Here is a 24012-nt window from a genome sequence, read left to right on the forward strand (position 1 = left end):
AAAGGAAACTTCCTATACAGACAAAGATGATGACGAAATACAGGGCCCTCAAAGAAAGAGTGAAAGGGAGAACAAGAAACAAGGAGTGAGTAAAGAAGGAAAGGGGATCTATGAGAACAGCAATGGCTGTGGGGAACTGGTCAGAGGAGGACATTTTCAACTTTCATAATGCAGCTGAGGAATGCAGCATGGGGCCACAATGACATGGACAACTAGCAACAGTGCCAGTGGATGAAGAACCCGTCCCAGGCAGTATCCCTAGCATGGCACACAGATCCCAGGGTGATTGGAGAGAGGGAGAAAAGCGAAAGGAAACAAGACTGAAGCAAATGCCACGATGACCTCCTGAATACCCGAGAAGAAAGATCAAGACCTATAAAGATGATAAGCAAGGGGGAGGTGTTGGGACATGAAATAGGACTGGACCACCTTAAGGGGAGAGCCACCTTAAGGAAAGGGAAGGAAGTCAATTGGATAGGGAAAGGAGGGAGGAAGAGGAGGGGCTTATAGAGCCCATGAGGCAGAAGTTGTATAGGGCAATAAAGAGAGGTTATCCTACAAAGAGAATGATTTAAAGTCGTTGTTTATTCGGTATATGTGCTGTGCGCTCTTGAACACTCTTAAATTAGATGTGCCAAGTATACAATTAGTGAAATAGATTGTGTCAGGACCGGCAGTGACCCTGCCTCACCCTCCAGCTTATCCACCAAAGCTGGAAAAAGTAACAAGCAAAACGATTGGTAGTAGGTGGGAGAGACGCGCTCAAGTTACACTGGTAATCATTCAATGACCAATGAATATTATCTTAATATAAGAATTTCCACAGATTGTCTTGAAAGACGATATTTATTCAACAGATTGGACAGACGACACGTATTTCGACCAGTGGGACGTTCTCAAGGCTGTATTAATTCCATAATACACATCATACAATTTAATATAGTTCAATGCACATTTAACACAAAGAAAGAATTAACAATTCAAAAGAACACAAGAGATTATAATCATTATATGTACAAAGTGAAGAATAAATAACATGAGTTTGCCGATTATTAATCAAATGCAGGCATCAGTATATATAAAGAAAACAAACATACCACATTGAGGTTGCAGGCGGGAAGGTTCAAGAAAATGATGAACATAAAATTAAATTAGAGGTACAAAATATACCAAATTAAGACCAAAAACCTCTGTGAGATTAACAGTTACCAAAACGCAATGCCACCAAACAGTGGTCAATAAGGTTGAGGATAGAGTGCACTGTTAGGCTAAGAGTTGCACATTCTACAGCAAGATTATTTGTGTTGAATTTTTCCACAAAAACCAAAAGGATTGTGTTCTATTGGGTTTGCCACCACAAAACCCTGATTTAATATGCAGTAAATTTAGGAATGGCAAGGCAGTGTACCAATACCCAGAGTATAATTGAAGGACACCAATTCCTACAAAAAGGCTCTGTGTGGTTCTGTGGGTTTAGTGAGGGAATATACAGAAGAAGTGCACCTGAGGGATAGCTTCCTCCGGTGCCACACCAGACACAACAGGTGGCCTGGCTTGCAAACAGTGCTGCTTATGATTTGCGTGTATCTGGGCGGCACATGACCGGTTGCTAATTTACATGTGTGTTGACATCACAGGAGGTGAGTGGATTGAGTCGTTGATCAATATATTTTGAAAACCTTTCTGTGATCCAACCCAAACCGCTCACAATTGGTCTTCTTTCTGGGATTCTTAGCAAATTTGTCAACCAATTATCCTGCCTCCTTCCTTTGATATATTTGGAACCCAGCTTTTCATAACATCCAGGAGTATTTAAATGTGTTTTGGACATCTTGATATAATCATCCCTATTTATTACCATAACATTTCCACCTTTGTCAGCTGGTTTGATGACTATTTCAGTGTTACTCTTCAATGCTTCTAACGCATGTCTCTCCAAATTACTAAGCTTATCCGACTTCCTATGTTTCACTCGTTCATCTTGTAATGTATGTATATCTTGAGTAACATCCCTTTGGAACAGATCGATTGCATCTTCAGGTCCAAACCCCGGGGTGAACTTAGATTTGTCTCTCACCTCTTTTCTTGTCAAATGTTTGGATTCAATGCTCAAATCTTGCAGGAGTCAATTCATCGATCTCTTCATTATTTTCCAAAAGACATGTTAGAACCTTTGTGGTAGATATATCTTCTCTAGTGAACTCAATATCTGGTCCTTTTTTTAGTTTTAGGAACAAATTGTTTCTAATTATGGAAAACCTTTTTAGTTGGAGTTTTCTAATAAACGTATACAAGTCTATCTGTGTGTTAATCCAATTATTGTCAATTATAGGTGAAAAGTACATCCATTTATAAAGTAGTGATTTCTCATATTTATTGAGACTTTTAATAGATAAATTCAATACCAGATCCACCTCTACGTGTTCTGGTGTTTGTGTCCATGATCCGGCTACCCTTTGTCTGACACCTGATGTGTCACCCCTTGTATCTTTCCCACCTCTGGTGCCATGTTTACTGGTGAGCCTTTTGTCATATTTGTGACTAGTGGGACTTGAAACCTCACTCTTCTGATTGTTTCCTTGAAGATGCCTATTTTGATTCTTTTTAGTTGATCTAAAAAAAGTTTCTGCCAGAGGTTTGTAAATTATCAGAGCCAGATCACGGTCTGGATCCGAGCTGACCGGAGAACATTCTGTAGTACTTGTTCTGGATTGCGACTGAGCATTGTCAACATACTTGTGTTGAAATGAGTATACTCTAACCTCCCTATAATCCCTGTCATCTCCAAAGAATGTGCGTCATTTGCGTAACATCTTGATGGATCTTTAGCAACTCATACATTTTGCAGGGCACACATGATACTCGGCTAGATGATAGGTCACCCACAGTAGGTCATTCCAAACATTGTTCGCTTTGGGAATCATTGTGTACAAAAATATGCACACTTTTTATTATTACAACATATGTAGACCTAAAGGCAATTCATCCTGCTATAATACTAGGCAAGTGATAACAAATATCTGGTTCTAGTTGCTGATAAACGATAGCAATTCTTTTTTCAAAGTTGTATTTATTCATTTAACGCTTACATAAAAAATGAAACAAAATACAACTTAAGTTTTAAAGTGCCTTGTTTAAAGTGCAATACTAATGCAATGTACAATTGAAGCACATAATGAACATAAATATGAGATTGACAAAACAGAGCCCAAATGGTCAAGGAATTACATCACAATAATAACATGGAGACAATGAAAACAAAAATGACACAAGGTTAGTTGAATATTAAATTAGAAAAAACAGCAATTTGTGTGCGAATTTATCGAAGGTTGGTTACTCCATTTGGTACCTAGGTTGCAAGTTTGTCAAGAAATGACAAAAGCCAAACAGGAGAGGGTATCTTATTGAAGTGTTCGTGTTAATTCCAATAAATAGTTTTATTTGTGGAGTTGAATAAAATATCCACATTAAAAAAAAGAATTCACAGAATTAATTTTGCCTAAAAGGTAATTTGCGGTGTTCATACGTATTATTTCTTTCCATTGTAGGATCTCACAATGGAAAAAAGTATTCTTTCATATAGCCAGAAATAGCGCTATAAAATAACTAGAACATAAGTGGAAACAAAAGCAAGGGATCGTGAGACCTAAAGTAGCCTCCCTGCAAAGCAGTGTGGGATGAGAAGACGTGGATAAATTAGCTTGGGCAATGAATCCTCTAACCTAGAATCGAATACAACATTTTCATAAGTCATATTAGGGAGTGGCAGAACAAAGAACTCCCTGTGATGGCAGCTTACCTGAGCAACGAATGGTTCAAATGGTCAGGACCAAGGAACTGAGAAAACACTGCAATAAAATCACGGGGAAATGTATAGAAAAGCTTGTGTGTGATGACATCGACAATCCACCACTCAAGGCCATCAAGCGATGTTGTTCCAGATAATGTGCAGCCAATGGTGTGGATATGTTTTTGCATCTGATACGTGATTGATGCTCTTAGATGCATTAACCCCTCAGTCCTTCTGCATTTCACACCGTTTCTCTGAGACTTTTTCACTCTCCCTCCCATCCTCTTTCCCAATATCCTGCTTGCTCCCTCTTTTCACCAGTGACTCCCTGTCTGGCCTATGGCTCCATTTATGGCCTCTGGCCAATCGGTGTCGCTCTGGCCAATGCTGCCCTTCTGGACTGGGCCACCGCTCCCACACTGGCCCATGATGACTTTCTCTTTCTTCAGCATGTTAGCATGACTTGGATATAAATGAATATTTTAAAAGGTGCTTTCTTATTTGACTCACTTTAATTGTCTTGGTAGGAAGCGTAGCTTTCAGTAGGTAAATAGAGAGGCGAGCGTCTTTAATTTGGAAATGTCCCATCCCTCTGCCATCTGACTAAACATTCATGCCAAGAAAGGCACTGCAACAGTAATGGAGCAGGCATTAAGGTGCATTTTCCCATTAGCAGGGCAATGCAAGAGAGAAAGACAACTGTGAAAACCTAGCCTCACAGGAAGTGTGTCTGGGACACTCTCCAGCCGCAGGACCCTTCAACTGGGGAAAGTCCCACACCACTCGGAAATATCCCTGTGGAGCATTATGTGGGGAACAAGCAGCCCCCCTCTGCCCTGGTCGGCAAGCTACTGTCAGACCCTTGGCGAGTGGAAGGGAGAGAAAGGAATCCAGTATTAGATGGAGAAGGGGATTGCCAGAGGAGAAAGCAAAGGAAGGCATAATAGATGGCAGAGGAGAGAGGTAGTGCCTGATAGAGAGAGGGAAGAGAGTTTAAGACTGAAGAAGGTAAAGGGCAAAAGGCAATGTTAGTGGGAAGGAGAGGATAGGGAGGAGAAAGTGGGGAGGGCATTATAAGATGGACAGGGTAGGGTGGGGAGGTAGTATAAGGCTGAGGTTAGGATGGAGAGTGTGTGGTAAAAAGACAGTCCCATAACGACGGAGATGAAGAGGCCATGCTAGGCCCCATTGTGAGAGTGAATCTGGCGAAGTGTGGAGTTCCATTGAAATCTAAAAGCCAGTATCAAACAGTGATTTCGACATAAGGCCTAGTGAATGAGCGAGAATGGGCCTACCTCCATTTTGTTAGAATGTACAGGCACTCAACTGAAGAAAAGTGCGATTCAGAGCTGTATTATTACTAACATTGTCCAATGGATTCCAAAAAGACATGTGGCACTGCATATGTTGACTTTGTGCAAATTCCCACTTTGACAGATTCAAAACTGCAACAGTGCAAATGGAACGAAAAGATGCATTTTAAAAACTGGGCATTTGGAAGCTAAAAAGGAGGAATGATGCCTTACATTTATGAAATAGTCGAATAACGAATTGCCTTCATGAGGAATAAAGAGACTTAATTTCAGCACATAAAATGACAACAATTATAGGGAAAGACCTATTTCTTTTTTGCATAAATTAACACTGGTTTCTTATGTAACTATGGCCTATTTATGTGAAGAATACGAAGAGAGAACTTATTTCTGTTTATGCTGTATATAAAGAAAGATTATATTGTGAACAGGCCCTGGTGCAGTATTGAAAATTAGATGTACACGGTGGGTAAATGTAATATGCTAGCCTTTCAGAATTGTGAACTGCAACTTGTTTTTCTCTCTGAGCTGAAACTTCGACCCCAAGGCCTTTGGGGCTGGGTTTATCAAGGAAACGGTCTTGGAGCTTCAGTTAAATATACAAGAAATGTTGCAAGAGAGATTGGAACTACAGTGATACAGATAGCATGACCAACAGAAATGACCTTTGTTGTCAAGTCTCCCATAAAGTGTGCATTAGCTCTGAGCAAAGACCCTTTGAAGCTCGGGAGAAGAGGGTAAAATAAACATTGGCCAGAGCAGATGGCTGGTCACATGTTTAAGGAGAAATAGAAACCTAAGAACTGGTGGGGTCCATAAGAGTGAAACTAGAAGCACCTATGATATATGATATGGCATTTGTAACGCGCCTATACACAAGTGTTTCAAGAACCTATTATGCAGTGCCATTGATTAACATTGAATATATTTTCTCGAATAGAAAGTGCATTGTGCGTCCCATCAAGCTCATCCGGGTTCATTTTAAAGGGGACAAAAAGCCAGCTGCGGCCACGTACAAATGATATTTTTGTGATGTACATAACTTAAGTTATAATCAAAAATATGATTCAGGCATGTTCATACATTTGGGGAATTGGAAATATTGATAGTGATACAGTGAAATTAATGTTCATAGTATGTAGTGTCAGAGGTGTAACTATTATGGCGCAAAAAACATTGGCTCCGCACAGGAAGGGCATGCCGATATTGAATGAGTATTTTCTGACGCGCCATAAAATGTAGAATCCAAAAATATATAGTCATGTAGTAATCTGAAAATTTGGCATAGATGCCATGTTAGATTTCCAGAACCCAAAAACGTAAAACTTGCCTGTCCTTTTGAGATAGCGAATCTCTCTCCTCCCTCAGCCTACGTCATACATACCTCCCAACTCCTGGTCCTACTGCCGGACTCTTGTGAGGAACAACTAGCAGAGAGGCCTCATTCCTTCCATTGGAGACAGTGACAGGGAAATCTAGAAGCTAGCGGTGACCCTGTCAGGGGAAGTCCGAGTGCAGGAGAAAATCCTTGATGAAAGCCTTTAACCAGACCTGTGCTGTCCTCAGAGGAGCCCTGATGTTTCCCTAGATGCCCCATAATCAAGGCATCCCATGTAAGTAGATATATCCCAAAGCCATGAAAAGTGTGGTGGAAACTGCCAGCCTTAGTCTCCATCTCACATAGCGGGTAGGGGGTGGTAGTGGGAAGTCCCTTTGGGACATTTTATTAAATCCAATTAAAATTAATTCCACTATTGAAAATCGCCATATCCATTTAAATTGTGTTGGGAACCGCCTGCCTTAATCCTTTCCATTAAATTGTGTTGAGGGGGGGAAGCTCAGTATTGAATTGAAGTTAAATCAATTAATTCCAATATAGAAATCATGGGATGAGTGTTGTTAGAGTTCGAAACTAACCAAGTTCATGCCCAGTGTGTTATAGCCGGTTTAAACGATAAAGTACTTGGGTGACTCTACCTTTCTGAAACCCATGTCTTCTGTACCGAAGAGGGGTGTCCATAATACCAAAATAAGTAACCCCAAAACGCTACTATTCAAGTGAATGTAGAGGGTGCAACTGAAATTCCCCTTTTATTCCCTTGCATCCCAAACCAGAATTACCAAGCATTACTTGTCATTTGAATGTATGATGAAAAAACACGATGTTAGTTTCGAGTTCCTTTGCCCAACCTTGCCTTTCAAATGAATGCCTAAAAAACGATTTCCTCATTTGAGTTCTTTCCCAAACATTGCCTTTCTAAAAGCCCAAAACGATTTTCCATTGGATTGTGAATGTTTTCTACTTGTTAATTTTGAAATTAAATCTGATGTAAATTGTGACTGCCAAATTCAAAATATGACCTGTATCATATCAAAACAGTAAGTCCTTTCAACCTTTGTTAGTGAATTGGTGCAGGAAATTTGAATATGGAATATTGTGTAGTGCCACAGTATTGGTGATTGAGGATTTTTGTTGATATTCTGCTTTGTCAATCCTTAAATATATATTCTTACTGTACACCGTCTTGGTTCCTAGTTCATTGGGGCTATTGAAGTTGTTTGTTGGGGTGGTGCGAGACAGCTTGGAGGCCTCACTAAAGTGGAATCTGTATAAGCGCTTTGGGTATGCACCAACTTGCATGGGAGGGAAAGGAACTCCCTCAGTTGAGTGTGACCACATGATTAATCGCGACAAGTGGGAAGGTAGTGTCCGAGGGGGAGAGGGAAATGGAGAGAGGAAGCAGTGTAAGAGGGATGGGGAGAGAGGGAGAAAAGGCATATCGGACAGAAGGAAGTAGAGTGAGTAAGGTAGTGAGAGTAGAAGGCAGTTTTAAGGGAACTTCACCTTTGTGCCTGACAGCACAGATTTATGATGTGCCTGGGCTGTCCTTTACAAGTAGTGTCTGCACACTGGGGAAGCACCCAGGGGTGATTTAGTACTGAAAGGCTAACATAAGCCCTTCTACTTTGCTCCAATCCGGGCATTTCCTTTTGTCAGGCTGCGAGATGTTGGTGCATTTTAATTATCTTATGGTTACATCATTTCTGTCTTGGCAAAAGGTGGATCTCCACCCTGAAGTTTGTTGAGGGTATTTCAAGGAAGCTCTGAAGGTGATGTAGATTGCCTACACACAGACTTTATGCTGGCCAGAGGCAGGGTGTAGCCAGGAGACGAGCCCTGCCTTGAACCAGAGAGAAGCGGGCGGAGGAGGGCTCTACCTGGTCTACAAGGAATCCTCCCACTTCCTTGCAATCTGAAACAATGCATGAAAATCAAAATTAAGTTTGAAATATTTATTTAAGGTAAGTACATTATCAGACTGGTCGCTATCTTTGTTAGTCAGTGTCTAACTTTGTGACACTTTCTTCCCCTCCACTCAACCTGCTCTACCTTTTACACGTTTTCTGCCATTGCCGAGCTTTGGGAATCTACTCTGCTCCCACAAGTTCAGAGGTCTCTTGTGTTCTCTTACCTATCTCCACTTAGCCTCTCTGCATTATTATTATTATTATTATTATTATTATTATTATTATTATTATTATTATTATTATTTGTACTTGATCCCCCACAACACCACAAGTCTTTTAGGCTCTCATCCCTATCTTTGCTGAGGCCCTCTAGTATTGTAAACCGCCTCCCAGAAATGAGTATTCCCCTGTTTCCTGTTCTAGATTTTAAATTTTTCCCAGGTTTCAATCATTCTTAAAGAGTCGTCCGTGAGGTTCATGCAGTTGTTTTCAGTTGTACATGATATCTGAAGGGAACTGTAATTGGGCCTAGGGCAATCAATCAAGAAACTTTAAAGATTACTGATAAAAGGTGTCTGCTTGATGCAGTTTGATTCTAGGGCTTAACCAGGAGAATGCTACTATTACCTCTGATTTCAATCTTAGGGATATTACCCTTCCTGGCTCAACTTACTGTCACAGGGTTATGGTGTACATCTTGCTTCTTGACATCAGTCCCGAGACTATAGCACAGAGGGTTCACTTGTCCAGCATTGGATCTTTCATAGATTCAGATGCTTGAATATTCCCCGCCGTCAGATTGGGAATCCTCTGTGATGAAAATTAATTATTAAAGTATTTTCAATATACATCCCTTCTCTCCTAGAAAATGCATGTAGATACTCCATTGTGGTTTATGAGCCACTCCATTGTGTAGTCCCTCCACTTCACTTTGGTCCTTTTATGGCCCCAACCAATGAGGTGGCAGGGCTTAAGCTCCGCCCCAGGGAGCCATCTTCAGATTTGTCTCCGCAGTCTATCAGACAGAAGGAATCCTCCAGCTCTATGAGCTTTCAAAATTCTTTGGTCTCTGAGAAACGTTTTTGTTGGTACTTTTTCGTTGAGGGAAAGTTCTCCTCTGCATGGCTGAGCTTCAGCCTGCCAAGAAGCCTTCCCTGTTCAGGGACTGCACGAGGTGCAGAAAGAAACTGGTCTACATGAAGGATTCACATGACCACTGTATTTACTGCCTATATCCACATGATATCAACAAATGTGACATTTGCAGGCCTTTCTCCACCAAAACCCTGCAGGACAGACACAGGAGACTTCTGTTACACCTAGAAGCCAAAGGTCTGTCCTCTGACGAGGAGTCTGCCAAAACAGCTCCTGTATCGTCTACCAAGCCTTCTGAGAGACAAACTTCTAAAAGAAGGGCCTCTTCAGTAGAAAGGAGTTCCTCTCCCTCTCATAAGGCTAAAAGAAAGTTGGAAGCCACTTCTTCTATGCCTCCCTTGTACCCAGGACACCACAAACACGTCATCCTGAAGAAAAAAATCACCTCCAAAGGTAAGGAGGCGTTTTCAAAAAACCGGGGGAGGGGGAGCAGCCGTCCACAAGAGGCAGCAAAATCAGGGACGCGCCGTCGACGAAACCACCGTCAACAACACTCCAAAGCTCATTGTCCATGACCAAATCCTCGTTGACAAAGTAATCGTCCACGAAGCAGTCGTCGTCGAAGGAAGCACATCTCTCGTCTTCCAAGCTCTCGTCCATGAAGCTCTCGTCAACGGGTCAACCATCTTCAAAGTCTTCGTCCACGGAACCACCGTCGACAAAACCGTTGTCGATGAAAGTACCGTCGACGATTCCCCAAAATTTGGTTTCTTCTGAAGAAATAGAACCCACAACACCATTCGCGAACATCGCAGATAAACCATCCAATGTGAGCAGTCTTCACAAGTCTTTGGGACCAGCGTCTCCAATTCCAGTTACACCTGAGCCAATTGGAGCACAACTGTCCCCTTTAAAAGAGATGACGGAACTTCCTGATGTCATTCTTCAGGAGGAGTTCTCGGACACGGAAATGCCTGGTGAGCAACCTTTCCTCATTCCTAAGAAAAATAGCCCTCCTTGGCAGCTGGGTTCAGAGGGCATGGCTGATAGTTATGACCCGGTGCGCATGGCATCGATGCAAAGAATCATTGAGGAGTTTAACAGGCGCCAAGAGCGGCAGAATAGGTCTTCTGTATCTAAGGAAACCCCCTTGAGGGATGCTGCACCTGAGCATAGCACACCCAGACACTAACCTTCCAGTAGTATACAACAGAAAAGAGCAAGATCACCTGAGCTTCCACGTAGATCCAGGAGCAGAACACTCAGTTCTTCCACGACAAGAGTCCCCTCTACAGCATCACCTCATAGATCTCGATCACCAGTTTGAGACCCAACTACGGTACCTTCATCTGTGTCAGTATCCGATTGGCAAGAGGACCCGTTCAGGGATTTTTCGGATCCGGTTGAAGGAGAAATTACGCAGGAACCAGATGCTCCCAGTGAATGGGATGATTATATTGTCGAGAAATCCAGGAAGAAGGACTCACCAGGTGATGCGTCACCTCCAGACGATTTAGTATCGTTTCGTACTACAATTGGTAAATCTGAAGAAAAGAAGTCTGTGATCTATGAACACAGGGACAAACGCAGAAGAATGGTTACCATCATTCCGCTTCTCGACACCATATGAGAGTTTGGGTCGAAGATACTGGCCACACCATTATCCACACCTGCTTTAGTCTCAAGGCCTGAAAAAAGTACAAAGCACCTGACTCGGCTCCGCTTTGTTTAAGGGGTCATACGAAGCCAGATTCAATCATCACAGTAGCGGCTAGAAAGAAATTAGCCAACCCATCATCACCACTGTCAGCACCACCAGACAAGGAAGGTCATAAACTGAAAGCCATGGGTAGAAAGGTGTCTTCCTCCGCATCTCTCACTATCAGAGCAGGCAACGTATTAGCCATGACAGCAAGGTTTGACCGCAAGCTTTGGCTTCGCATGTCCAAGCTGACCAAACATCTACCAGCAGATTTACAGGAGGAAGCCAGGTCCATCATTGCGGACGGAGAAGCCACTTCAGACCACATGATCGACGCGGCTGTGGACGTGTCTGCAAATACCCATGCCTAGCCGCTTTTGTGTCAGTATTGAAAAAATCCAGCTTTTCATGTCAAAGGGACCTTTTGGTTTGGGGCCATTGAATGCACCCCGTAGAAAGGAGCAATGCCTCACTGAGATTATATGCAATATAGGTTTATCACAAAGCAGAAACGATGGATGATGCCAAAGTTGATAGAAGAATTATTATAAAGGAAGCCTTGTCTTCATGACTTGAGTTTCTAATTTATTTGCACCTGAATTAACAGAGTAGGAGCTTTAGTAACGTTCCTATAACATTCTGGATTCTTGCAAATGTATTTCCGCTTGATGAATATAATCCTTAAATTTCTTTAAAACTACATTAGCTCAATTGTCAGCTTCCTTCATAATAATTCTGTTAGCACCTTTGCATTCATCCATCCAGTCTCTTTGTGATACACTTATATTGTATTTAAGCCTTCCTTCTAGGGAGTTCCCTTTGCAGTTTTTTTAGGTCTTTTTTAATGCATCAAAAATGATGGCTTTATATCTAAGGAAGACTATCACTTTTTAAAAAAATCATCCTAATTTGGCCACTTTCTCTTAACCAAGGTACACAAGCAGGCATATGTGCTCCCTTTTCAAAGACCAATAAATAGTAAGTGGAATGGATTCCCTTTTTCAGCCAATCTCCAAATATGTTGAACACCTTAATCCTCTGGTTCCCTAGCTTGAGGCCTATTGGAGAAATAATATGGACATTCTAAGTCAGTTGCAGAAGTTGGGATGGCAGAAGGAATTTTTATGGGTAACAATGGACATAAAAACCTTTGGTTCATATAGCATGATTTGGGAGGCGAGCAATACAAGAAGCTCCTAATACACAATCAGCCAGCTTCCTTCAACACAGCCCCATGCAGTGGGAAAAGCTTGATGTAGCCCTTAACAATACCTTTCTGTTTAATGAACAGCTATATAAACAGACCAAGGGCATAGCCATGGGCTCTTAATTGGCACCCTCAGGGGCCAACCTTTTTATGGCAGAGAATGAATGTAAATATGCATGGAATGAAAATTGGAGAGAATATGCTGGTCATATCAGACTTTTGTATCGATACATTGATATTTTCATCATATAGAAAAGGACCATTCGAGGGGATTGGGTCCTCTGACGTATTCCATATCTATGACAGGTAATGTCCACAGCTGTGCTGCTTCGGAAAATCTTCGGCGTCTGCGTCGATGACGTCGATGCGCCGTCCCCGAGGACCTCCTCAGAAGGCCGACGTCACCCGATGTGATAAGTAGGACGCACCACGCCCGTAGCCTCAGTTCCGTTTTTTCCGCGATCGTGTTCGCTTTGTGAATCTCGGTACGCCTCGACTCTTTGTAGTTTTGCTGTATTCTTCTCGGTTCGTTGAACCCTGTTTGTGGCGATGTCTACTTCGTCTTCAACCCCGCGTCCGGGCTTCAAGAAATGCGGGGACTGTGGGTCCAAGATGTCGGTCACGGACTCGCACAACGCCTGCCTCTGGTGCCTCGGGGAGGCCCACGATACAGACGACTCTCGACTGCCAGTCGCTCATGGCCAAGGCCTTGCGGGAACGCAAGAAGAAGCTGTCGGTAGGTCGGGTGTCTAAGCCCCGGAAGTCGAGGTCTACAGGGCTTTCGACGGATGACTCGAGAGGTGACTCTCCGCGTCATCGTCGGAAGTCCAGTGGGTCTCCTTCCAGGAGTCGGTCTCGCCACTCCTCCGCCTCTTCGAGGCATTCCAGGAAGCGCTGGCATCGGTCACCTTCCCCGTCCTCTTCCGAGGACTCCGCCCATCGGCGGGTCGCTTTTCCCACCATGCAAGTGACACCGGAGGAATGGGCTTCCTTCGGGAAGCAGATGTTAGCGATTCTTGAATTGCAGGGCACCGGTCCATCCGCGCCTCCGAGTGGGGCCGGTCGGCACTGGTCTAGAGACAACGCTCGTACGCCTTCGGGCTCGGGTGGTCGGCACGGCTCGCGGGAAAGGTCCCGCTCGGACAAGGTTAGCCGTTCTCGCCATGCCCGTTCCAGGTCCCGGTCCTCGACGTGCTCGAGACTGCGTGATCCTGTGCCGTCTTCGAAGAATTCGACAATTTCTCTCGAGGCTCCGCCTGTGTCGACGCCGTTGATGCTGGCGGCGCTGCAGCTGACGTTGACGCCGATTCGCTCGATGTAGACGCCATTTCTGTCGGCGCCGACTCGTTCGGCGCCCTAGACGCCTTTTGAGGCGGTGGTGTCGGAGGGGCCCCGTGGCACGGGGTTAGCCCCTATAAAGGCTCTGGCTAAGGTCAGGCATAGCTTTGGTCCCCAGGTGTCTTCCTCTCACCGCCTGGAGTACATTTCAGAGGGTGCTGAAGGCTCTGATGAAGGCTTGGTTCCGGTTACGGTACCAGATGAGCTTCTTTCGGGCCATAGCCAGTTTGATGACCTGAGGCAGTCACTGCATGAGGCCAGTGGACTGGACACCTCTCCGGAGGTGGAGTTTTGTAGGCCGGAGCCTGGCACTCATGCCGATTCTTCATACCGTCGCCTTATGTCTCGGGTCACTGAGTACTTGGGATGGTCGGCTCCCCCAGGGGAGTTCGTTCAGGATGATCTCACGGACATCCTTGATCTTGGTCCCCCCACTGACCCGGTACTGCCGGTTCATATGGCTCTGCAGAGAAGGGTGGCAGCGGCTTGGACTGCTCCGGAGAGTCTCCCGGCAGTGGGCAAGTCTTTGTCGCGAAAATACCGTCCAGCCAGTAGCGACCCCTGCTACTTGTCCAGGTACCCCACTTCGGAGAGTTTGGTGGTGCAGGCGGCTACGGCCCCGGCAAAGCAGGCGTCGTATCCTACCATCCCTCCGGATAGGGACGACAAACGTTTTGACGGCTGGGCGAAGAAAGTGTTTTCTTCAGGGGGTATGGCGCTTCAGGCGGCCAACTCCATATGTGCCTTGTCTTGTTTCACACACACTCTGTGGAACTGTGTTGCATTAGCGGCTGAACATATTCCCGAAGGGGACGAACGGGATGGTTTCCTTGCTATGGTTCAGAATGGCAAGGATGCCATGTGTGAGGCTGTTCAGTCGGGTTTGGACATGGCAGATTGTGTCAGCCGGTCCATGGCGGCGAGCACCGTAATACGCAGGTTTGCGTGGTTGCGGAAGTCTGGGTTCGCTCCTGATGTGCAGTCCCGGCTCCTCAACATGCCCTTTGACGGTGAACATCTTTTTGGCAGCAAGGCTGACGAGACCCTTGAGAGGTTGCAGACCTCCAAAGCTGCAGCGAAGTCCTTGGGCGCTGCAGTTCGACAACCTCTGCCTTTTCGTCCTAGGGGACAACAATGGAGGGGAGGTTCCTTTTGCTATTACCTGTCCTTCAGTAAAGCGAGAGGAGCTAGCAGTCAAAGAGGCCACCGTAAGAGTGCCAGAGGTGGAAAACAGGGTACTCGCGGTGCCAAGGCCGCTCGGGCAGTTGCCTCTTTACCCTCAGGCAACGCCGCAGCCGCTACCACTCAGTCATGAGGCCAGGTCCCATGGTTCGCCGGTTGGGGGAAGGCTGGCACAGCATCTTGTAGAGTGGCGCACCATTACTTCAGATGTGTGGGTTCTGGAGATCATAACCCACGGCTACTATCTTCCTTTTCGGCAGAGGCCTCACGACAATCCACCTGGGAACCTCTCTTTAAAGAGTCCGGATCCGCTCCTTGCGCAGGAAATTCAAGACCTGCTGGAGAAAGGCGCCATAGAACTGGTGCCTGTAGCGGAGAGGAACAAGGGATGGTATTCCCCTTATTTTTTGATTTTGAAGAAAGACGGGGGATTGAGACCCATCATGGACTTGCGCGGTTTGAACAAACTCCTCAGGAAGGACAAGTTCAAGATGGTTACTCTCTCTCAAGTCCTCCAGGCCCTTCAACTTCAGGACTGGTTGGTGTCTCTCAACCTCAAGGACGCTTACTTCCATGTGCCGATCCATACCAAGCACACGAAGTACCTGAGGTTCGCAGTTGGCGACTCGCACTTTCAGTTTCGGGTCCTGCCTTTTGGATTGACCTCCGCCCCAAGGGTTTTCACCAAGCTCATGGTGGTGGTGGCAGCGCATTTCAGGAAAGGGGGGGAATTCACGTCTACCCCTACCTGGACGATTGGTTGATCAGGGGGAGCTCTCGCGAGCAAGTCCTGGATCATCTGTCCGTCACCTGCCACTCCCTTCACAAGCTGGTCTTCTCCCTCAATTTAAAGAAGTCCCATTTGACACCAACACAGCGGCTCCAGTACATTGAAGCAGTGCTCGACACATCCCTGGGGCAGTGTTTTCCTCCTCAGGTGAGGGCTCTTCACATTCAGCAGATGGTGCACAAGTTTCAACTTGCCCAGAATCTCCCAGCGTCCGAGTTCTTGAGACTGCTCGGCCTCATGGAATCCTGCATTCTTCTGGTGCCAGAGGCTCGTCTGCGGATGAGATCTTTGCAGTGGGCTCTCAAGCTCCAGTGGTCTCAGTCCTCCGGCAGGCTGTCGGACCCTGTTCAGGCGCCGCCCTCGGTCGCCCAGGACCTTCTGTGGTGGGCCGTCGAAGGCAATCTGATGAAGGGGGCCCCATTTTGGCTGCCCTGGCCGGAGGTATCAATTGTGACGGACGCCTCCCTCACGGGATGGGGAGCTCATGCCAACGAGTTGACAGTCAGCGGTCATTGGTCTCCGGCGGAGTCCAGACTCCATATCAATCTGTTGGAGCTGAGGGCCGTCAGGCTAGCCCTGAAGGCTTTTCTGCCGACTGTGCGAGGAAAGAGTGTCCTGATTCTAACGGACAACACTGTGGCCATGCACTACCTCAACAAAAAGGGGGGGGGGGCAGGGTCACTTCCTCTGTACAGGGAGGCGATGCAGCTTTAATTCTGGCCATCCAGCAGGAAGTTTCGATCTCGGCTGTTCATCTGGCCGGAGACGACAACGAGACGGCGGACGCTCTGAGCAGGCAGAGCACGATCTCTCACGAGTGGGAGCTGGCTCAGGAGATTCTCCTGGAGATCTTCGCCCTTTGGGGGACCCCTCAAGTGGATCTCTTCGCCTCCAGTGTCAACCGGAAGTGCGATAGGTTTTGCTCGCGGGAATTTCCCCCAAAAGGAGCCTTAGGAGACGCATTCGTGGTGGAGTGGCCATTCCCACTGCTGTACGCATTTCCTCCTGTCCCCGTCATCCCGCAAGTACTGCGGAGGTTACGGAGGTTCGGTTCCCGGATGATCCTCATTGCTCCGGCGTGGGCCCGGAGGACATGGTACCCGGACCTTCTCGACTTGTCCATCTGCCCTCCACGTCGTCGTCTTCCCTACCGAGACGATCTGCTCTCACAGGAGGGGGGTCAGGTTCTCCATCCAGAGGTCAGATCCCTCAACCTTCACGCTTGGCTTCTGAAAGGTTGAGGTATAAGGATGGGGACCTCCCTGAAGACGTGATGGAGGTATTGCTCACGGCCAGGCGGCCGGCAACAAAGTCTCTGTACTGTTGCCGTTGGAGAAAGTTCTGCGACTGGTGCAGAGTTAAGAATGTGGATCCTTTTGAGTGTGACATTCCCATGGTTCTGTCTTTTTTGCTTTCCTTGGCCCACAGGGGCTTGCAAGTGGGGACCATTAAAGGTTACCTGGCGGCGCTGTCCATATTTAAGCGCTCGACTGAAGAATGTTCCTATTTTAAGATTCCTTTAATTTCCCAGTTTTTGAAAGGGCTCACTAATGTGTTCCCCCGTCACCTTTTCTGGTGCCCGGTTGGGATTTGAACCTTGTTCTTAAGTTTCTTATGGGTGCTCCGTTTGAGCCTTTGCATTCTTGCCCTTTGAGACTGTTAACTCTGAAAACTATGTTTTTGGTTGCGGTTACTTCCGCTCGCAGAGTGAGTGAGTTACAGGCACTTTCAGTTAAGCCACCCTTCACTGTTTCATAAGGACAGGGTTGTCCTTAGAGTTCGTCCTTCTTTTCTTCCGAAGGTGGTTTCGGAATTTAATTTGTGCCAGAAGGTTGTTCTTCCGGCGTTCTATCCTCCTCCACATCCTGGTAAGGAAGAGGAGAGGCTCCATAGGCTTGATCCTAGGAGAGCGTTGAGCTTTTATATTTCGCGCATGTCCCGGGTCAGAGTGGACGATCAACTTTTCATTGGTTACGCTGGAAAACGTTTGGGACAAGCTGTGACGAAACAGACTTTGTCTTGTTGGATTATTTTAGTTATCTCCGAGTGTTACCGCTTGACGGGTAAGGACCCTCTGGCTGGCTTGTGGGCCCATTCTACCAGGGGAGTGGCTGCATCTACTGCCCTGCAGAGGGGTGTTCCTATTCGTCACATCTGTGATGCAGCCACCTGGGCTTCAGTACATAGTTTTGTACGTCACTACTCCCTCGATTCCATCCGAGGGCAGGATCTGGCCTTTGGCAAGGCAGTCCTTTATTCCGCAATTTGATTGGGCATGCTAAATTTGTGTTCTAAATTCTTTTTCCACCTCCTTGCTTGGTACTGCTTTGGGAGCCTGTCATAGATATGGAATACGTCGGAGGACCCAATCCCTTCAAAAAACAAGTTACTCTCTTACCTGGTAACGTTCTTTCGATGGGATGGTCCGACGACGTATTCCATATTGCTCCCTCCCTACCTTCCCCGCTGCAGAATTTCTTTTATCACATTGGGTGACGTTGGTTGTCTGTGGAGGTCCTCGGGGACGGTGCATCGACGTCATCGACGCAGGACGCAGACGCCGAAGATTTTCCAAAGCAGCACAGCTGTGGACATTACCTTTCATAGATATGGAATATGTCGTCGGACCATCCCATCGAAAGAACGTTACCAGGTAAGAAAGTAACTTGTTCATCATCGGATTCACTACCACCAAGAGCTCAATAGCAATCGAAAAGGATCAGACTCTCCCTACTGAGAACCTACCGCCCAGCTTGAATGTTATGTTTGTGATAAACTGAACTGCAGGTTATATAGAAAAGAAACCGAGATCTAGAAGACTGTCCTTGCCAAGAGTGGACACTGCAGGTCTGCTATCAAGAATATTGCCTTGGGAGGATTCCTCCCAGCCAAGAGGAATTTTTCAACACCAGAAGATCATCAAAGAGAGTCAGCCCGGATGGAATCCAGATTTATTGAAATAAATTATGATGTAAAGTATATTAAAGCTGTAATGTATGAGGCTGAAAACGCTGCACACCTTGCCCCCTCAAGCCCAAGCACACGCTGGAGGGAAATGACAACCAAGTGTGCAACCTATTTTTCAACACACGAGAATCACCTCATTCAAAATCGATTTCAAAATCTATTTCAGAAGGACTAGCACGAAAAGCTTGATCAGCAATTACAGACCTATTTAGATGGGTGTGGAGTGAAAAGGTATTCTTTGTATCCTCGAAAACAAAAGACTGATTTAGAAAGACCGCTCTGACACCGCTCACAGCAGTGTTTTTAAGTCAAGCTGTCGTGCCGGGGCTGTATCAGGAGTGGGGGGTGTGTGTGTGGGGGGGGGGTTGTGTGTTTGTGTGTGTGTTTGTGTGTGTGTGTGAATATGTCTGTTGAGGGGCAATATTTGTAGTGTGGCGAGGAGAAGGTAAGTTTAAGTGTTTGTGTGGAGGAGTATTTTTTGTGTGGAAGGGAGGGGTGGTTGAGCGTGTCTGTGTTTTTGATTCTGTGTCTGTGAGGAGAGGGGGGCTTGAGTCGGAATATGCGTATGGCAGTGAGGGGCATGGGAGTAAAGGGAGAGTCAGGGGCTGACCCCCACTAATTTAAAGGCATAGGGCGGCCGGGGTATTGGTTTCCGGTGTGGGTCAGGGGTAAATCCGCTGCAAAGTGATATTAGTGAGTAGAAAATCCGTCTTTTTTGCGTGCCGCTGGGTATATTCGAAAATATCACACAGAACCCTTATATAATATTCCTGAAGCTTTTAGGTAGAAGTCGTAAACCTGAGCTGTGCCTAGGGTTTCTAAACAGCGAACCTGTTCCATTAGCTTTCTATAAACCATGCCAGTATACACTTCATAAACCTTAGGACCTTGACACTGAACATAACTACATACATCCCATACGCCTGTTTATCAACTGTAATACTACATGTCTTGCATACATTACCAAAAGAGGATATGTAGGAAGTCAAGATCCAAGAACATCTGTGATCTGTGTGAAACAGTGGTGAGAAGCAGCCCGGCGCAAGACTTTGGATCAAGCATCACAGGCAACCCCACTGAAGCAAAGAAACACAGGAATGAACAATTACAGACAAACGATGTATGTCAGTCGTGTCGGCCCATCGGTGTGTCAAGTCCCACTGCTTTGAACACAGTAAGCCTTGGGAAAGCACTGTGTGGTGTGAAACACGGATCTGCTAATTCATTGGATAAGGCATTTGTACATTAAAAGCCGGACCTGTAGTGTTCACCAAAGGTTATGGAAGAAAGGTTTGCAAGGATCGATCATAACTGAAGACACAATTGTGTGATACATATTGTAAAGCACAGTTTTGCCGAACTTTAAAGTGTTTTTTTTATTGACCAAGTTTACTGTGAATAGACACCCCCAACTGAACCGTTCTTCTCGCAGCCTATATTACCAAGGACAGCGCAGGCGCAGTCTTTCTGCCGAACATTTTTCATTTAGTAAATCTAGGTTTCTATCCTTGCCTGCTCAGCACTGGAGCTCCGCGCCCATGTGCCTCTGTGTACATGTCCTCTCCTGCCATTCAGCCCTGGGCGCTTTACACACAGATAAGGAGGCAGGGCCACACTTCCTATGCCCGGTTGGTGGTGGGAGGAGACTGCGCCATTTCCCGTATAACTTTAAACATGGGGGTGATAACAGACCCATTCATGACTACATGGAAACCCCCGGAAACCCCCCGTGTTAGTCCAAATGCCTCCAAAAAGCCTCTAGTAGTGTTCGTTCCCTGGAGCGCTTTTCACATGTGGAAAAGTCATGTTTCCATCATCAGGGATCTGTTGTGTCTCAGCATTTGTTCAGGCATTTTTCCAGTGAAACGGATGACCAAATACTGCAATGCAAGAAGGGTGTTAGTCAGACAGACCTGCCGCTTCCACTCCATTGCCTGATCAGAAGCAGATTGCTTTCTCTTGGGGGGGTCTGGATCATCGAGTTTGTGCCCCCTATTTATTGTTGCCGTTTTTTAAATCTGACTACAGACTAACCAATTGGCCTGATGAATTTGGAGCCAGCACTCACCGATGGGCAATAAGAGTGCATCGCAGGATGGCTGTCCCGCTTAGACATCAGACCATTGAGATGTGTGCGAAGGTCTTGGAGGGTAAGAAGCGAAGAGTGCGACACTCGGGTCTATCCTGCCTTGGATTGGAGACAGATAGAGCATGATCATGCATGTTCTCTGGGTCAGACAGGGGGTCCATAGAGAATGCCCTCACTGGAGCTCTGTCTCTGACATGTGGCCTGGCTTTCATACCCGTATCACTAGTCCTGCAGGTCTCCCTCGCTTGAGGACTCCTGCCATTCATACGAGCTAACCATGGCTGCGAGTCCCCAGTCATGAATATATATCTGTATCGCGCTCCGTGATGAAATCTGCACAGTGATACGGTTTATAGATATTGAAAGAGACTGGTGAGGTGGTGGCGCTTGGAGTCACTCTTAAAGGCATATCACTCCTCTCCAGCTTGAGGCTTTATTTCCGACTGCTCTTGCGCTCACCAGTCGCAGTGCTCTTTCCTTCTTCCCAAAGGGAGTCCGTTCCTCTGCAGATCTTCTCTCCTCCAATTCTCCGCATAGAGCCTCATCCATAGCTAATCTGTCTCCGGTGTGCCAAGTGCAGATAGCTAAGGCGGGTTTCAGTCTTCTAGCGAGTGGCATCCTGCAGCTGCCATGAAAGGGCTGAAATGCGCCCCGGAAGGCCAGTGGACCTATAGCAATAGAACACAGAGGCACTGCACCACTGTACTATGTCCAGTCCTTGAGACTCACCAATGGCTGGGACCTGAGCACTCTATATTAGGACGCCCTGTGCCTTATATGCAGCCATTGTAACTATATCGCTTTTGGGTCTTCGGTCATGGATTCCTGTTGTGTGAATACCCAATCAGACTCGGATGCATACGCAGCAAGAGAAGGAAACTACCGCTTGAAAACAAGCTGTCCCGCCATAGAAACACTGGCAGAAAGTTCAAGAAAGGAAGTTGATCCCTCGATATACGGATACAAACGGAAGTCAAAACGATGACCTAGCCCTGTACACAAAGGGTACCGGAAGAACCTTCCCTCTCTATTTGGAAATAATGAAATCTGCTGAAAGTAAAGAAACCAATTCCCATCAAATAGAAGTAATCAATCCTCTGGTGTTCAGAAGCTCGAATTCGACTGTTTATGCTTGTCCTGAAGACGGCCACACTATAACAAAAAGACGCCGGGGATAGCGTCCAATGTACTGTTCAAGGCCGAAACATATGTAGACGTATCCATTAGGTTTAGAATAGCAAAACCTAGACGATTAGAGACTAGAACAGCCTCTACATTAATAAACAGCATGCAATGTTACCTAACTTGACTGATCCTCTTCCTGTTCTATGAATTATGGACAATCAATTGAAGTGGGGGTGATAACAGCTGGAGTGCAAATGTCGGTGCTTAGCCAGGTGGTGGTGGTGGAAGGAGATTGCGCCATTTCCCATATAACTTTCAACGTAGGGGTGATAAAAGACCCATTCATGAGTACATGGAAACATCCACAGTTAGTTCAAATGCCGCCAAAAAACCTCTTGTAGTGTTGGTTCCCTGAAGCGCTTGTTATGTTTCCATCATCAGGGATCTGTTGTGTCTCAGCATTTGTTAGGCATCTTTCTAGTGAAACTGATGATCAAATATTGCAATGCAAGAAGGGTGGTGATGTATTGACCGAAATCTAGCGGATTCAGAGAGGGGTAATCGTTTTCACCACACTGTTTCATATATACTCATCCCAGTGTGAAATCGATTCGCCCTTTAACAAAAAATTGAGAAACCCAATCAGTATTACTACTTCCTGTAGGACCTACACATGCACGGTTGAGTCTAGGAGAAGGCTGGGGGACATAATCTCTGAAACATTGGTCGAGCGATGGACATTTACTCGTGAGTGGGGAAGAGATGCAAGAAGAAGGGCCTTCCTCTTTGAAGTCCATCAGGAGTTTAGGAAACTATCCACCCATGAATCCTGCTTCTGTGTGCATAGATGGTTGGTTTGCCTGGTTTTGATTTGGAGGCCACAGTGCCTTCAGGCTCGTTTGGTGGTTGTGGGAATGCCCTGCAATCCTCCCGTATCCATCCACAAAGGCGAGAGGCGGGGTGAGGAGGGGATTCTCAGGCGAGTAGGTGCGCGTCCTGGATTTGAGTGGTGGCGTCGAGTTTATGCAAACCTCTAGCAAGCCGTGGCTGCCTACTGTCATCAATTCTGGTCCGGATCATGTTGGTGGGGTGGGCTTTGGAAAAAAGTGGGTTACCGCGACACAATGATGACCTGCCTGGGTTTGACATGAACTTCTTCAGTTTCGAGAGTGACGTAACTAGAGTGTGTTCATCTCCTCCTTGAATCCGTTTCAGTGCTCCGCCATTAATGTATGTATGTTTATATTAATAAAGCATGCATGCTAATCCCTTGATGTGTATGTCTGTGAGGCATCTTAGCTCCTACTTCTTTCACTACCAGTCTTGTGTGAGTAATGCGCAGTGGCAACATATGAATAGTTTATAGCGCAGCAATCAATGACTGAATGGGCGGGGACCAAAACCCCTGCACCAGGCTCGATCAGCTTTCCCATAGACTGCCAACAAGTGGCAATGGACACAGAAACCTCCCAGCGCCCTAAATAGGCACAGGCTGCGTTTCCAGACCTGCCATGGGCTCTTCAGTGCGCGTCCGTCCCTTAGCGAGCAGCCATTGTTCAATGCCTTGGTTTCAGATGGGGGGCAGTGTGGATGAAGGCAGTAAAGCGTCCCCTTTGTAACGTGTGCAGAGTAATCCTGAGGGCAGCTTTTAGGAAAGTGCCTGGTCTCTGAGACACTGGTTTCACCTGGTGACTTGCAACGCAACAATCCTACTCGCGACTAAGGCCTGCGACATTGCGCTTGCAGCATCTTATGCCAGATATGGCAGTGCCCATCTCCAGCAGGTGGCTGGAAGGGATACAGTGGCTGTATTCATTGGTAGGGGAGGGGGGAGGGGGAAGGGGGAAGTGGGCAGCCTTCGGGATCTGGCAACTTTGCTAAATCATTCCCATGTATGGCAGAGCCCAGGACTGATGAAAGCTCGCTTCCCTGGCATTACTGTGCCACTTAGCCGCCACCCTTGCCTTGACTCGGCACTGCTGGGGTTGCAGAACATGTCCTATACATGAGCCGAGTTCTGAAGGAAGCTGGGCCTGCTCTTCTGCACTCCATCGCCTGGTTCCAGCTCGGAAGCGAGTGTATACATTGTATCCGCTTGTCTCTTCCTGGTAGGTCAGTGTACCATACTTTGGCCACCCTCGACCTCTGCTAGCGTCTGCAACCCC

At 46.4% G+C, this 24012-nt stretch overlaps 1 protein-coding gene across 7 annotated transcripts in view; it reads left to right on the top strand.

Annotated features, from left to right (window-relative positions):
- The window catches only part of TBC1D5 (TBC1 domain family member 5), a 2783701-nt gene that overhangs the window by 1097803 nt on the left and 1661886 nt on the right, over positions 1-24012 (top strand). The gene's annotated exons all lie outside the window — the stretch shown is intronic.

Source organism: Ambystoma mexicanum, chromosome 2q, assembly GCF_040938575.1.
Source record: "Ambystoma mexicanum isolate Mex_15411 chromosome 2q, UKY_AmexF1_1, whole genome shotgun sequence".
Lineage (NCBI taxonomy): Eukaryota > Metazoa > Chordata > Amphibia > Caudata > Ambystomatidae > Ambystoma > Ambystoma mexicanum.